We start from the raw sequence: 1,903 nt of genomic DNA, 5'->3' as shown, positions 1-1,903 counted from the left end.
CTGTATGTTCCCATGATAAACTAACTCTTGTTGTTGATAGTTCCAGTCAGTGGTGTCTGTATGTTCTCATGATAAACTAACTCTTGTTGTTGATAGTTCTAGTCAGTGGTGTCTGTATGTTCTCATGATAAACTAACTCTTGTTGTTGATAGTTCCAGTCAGTGGTGTCTGTATGTTCTCATGATAAACTAACTCTTGTTGTTGATAGTTCCAGTCAATGGTGTCTGTATGTTCTCATGATAAACTAACTCTGTTGTGGAAACTTCACACCTCTGTCGTTGATGATGTTGATGGCGGTCAAGGCCGAAGCGTCTAAAGATAAGTGCGTTGGTGTGAAAAGGGAAGGAGGGGGAGAGAAGAGAAGCGACAAGAGAAGTAAAGAGATGGACTGACAGGGTTGTGGTTATTCACCGCAGCTGAAGAGAGCATCTTTTTCCACCCACCATGACGTTCTGATGAACAGGGTCACTAGGTACAGAGGGAGGAGAGAGAGATGAGTGAGGGACAGAGGAGATGATCCAGTCTACTGCAGTGAAGACCTCCAACATCACTGGAACATTTATTCACCCCAACAGGTCTCAGTGTTTAATGTGTAGTTAGATACATTTATACAACCCAACAGGTCTCAGTGTTTAATGTGTAGTTAGATAGATTTATACACCCCAACAGGTCTCAGTGTTTAATGTGTAGTTAGATACATTTATTCACCCCAACAGGTCTCAGTGTTTAATGTGTAGTTAGATACATTTATTCACCCCAACATGTCTCAGTGTTTAATGTGTAGTTAGATACATTTATACACCCCAACAGGTCTCAGTGTTTAATGTGTAGTTAGATACATTTATTCACCCCAACAGGTCTCAGTGTTTAATGTGTAGTTAGATACATTTATACACCCCAACATGTCTCAGTGTTTAATGTACAGTTAGATAAAGGGGGGAGATCTTGGTCTGTAAAACCTCAAACAGACACAGCCACAAATCTACTGCTCTGATAAGTCTCTATTTGGGGACAGAAAGAAGGAGGTACATGTATATGTGAATGCGACCGTGTCAGCCACAAATATAAGTCTGTGCTTGTGGCGTGAATCTCTCTCTCTCTCTCCCCCCTCTCTCTCTCTCTCTCTCTCTCTCTCTCTCTCTGTCTCTCTCTCTCTCTCTCTCTCTCTCTCTATCTCTCTCTCTGTCTCTGTCTCTCTGTCTCTCTGTCTCTCTCTCTCTCTGTCTCTCTCTCTCTCTCTCTCTCTCTCTCTCTGTCTCTCTCTCTCTCTCTCTCTCTCTCTCTCTCTCTCTCTCTCTCTCTCTCTCTCTCTCCTAATAACATTTCACGTTCCCTTACAGACTAAAATAGACCCTGCAGCAGCAGGGGCGTTGTCTATGTTAATGCGACCATGTGTGTGTGTACACTACCAGTCAAAAGTTTGGACACACCTACTCATTCCAGGGTTTTCTTTATTTTTACTATTTTCTACATTGTAGAATAATAGTGAAGACATCAAAACTATGAAATAACACATATGGAATCATATAGTAACCAAGAAAGTGTTAAACCTACAAAAAAATATTTTATATTTGAGATTCTTCAAAGTAGTCACCCTTTGCCTTGATGACAGCTTTGCACAGTCTTGGCATTCTCTCAACCAGCTTCACCTGGAATGCTTTTCCAACAGTCTTGAAGGAGTTCCCACATATGCTGAGAACTTGTTGGCTGCTTTTCCTTCACTCTGCGATCCTGAACCATCTCAATTGGGTTGAGGTTGGATGATTGTGGAGGCCAGGTCATCTGATGCAGCACTCCATCACTCTCCTTCTTGGTCAAATAGCCCTTACACAGCCTGGAGGTGTGTTGGGTCATTGTCCTGTTGAAAAAGAAATGATAGTCCCACTAAGCGCAAACCAGATGG

The 1,903-nt window shown here is 42.2% G+C and overlaps 1 long non-coding RNA gene across 1 annotated transcript in view; it reads right to left on the bottom strand.

The window, feature by feature from the left end:
- Positions 1–359: 359 nt before the first annotated feature.
- LOC123490422 overlaps positions 360–1,903 on the bottom strand; it is a 7,766-nt gene continuing 6,222 nt past the window's right edge. The window contains exon 3 of the long non-coding RNA XR_006660947.1: positions 360–468. This is a non-coding gene — a long non-coding RNA (uncharacterized LOC123490422). The remainder of the gene's footprint in view (positions 469–1,903) is intronic.

Source organism: Coregonus clupeaformis, unplaced genomic scaffold (assembly GCF_020615455.1).
Source record: "Coregonus clupeaformis isolate EN_2021a unplaced genomic scaffold, ASM2061545v1 scaf3917, whole genome shotgun sequence".
Taxonomy (NCBI): Eukaryota; Metazoa; Chordata; class Actinopteri; order Salmoniformes; family Salmonidae; genus Coregonus; species Coregonus clupeaformis.
Note: the sequence above shows the minus strand (reverse complement) of the source record. Positions and strands in the feature narration are given on the sequence as shown.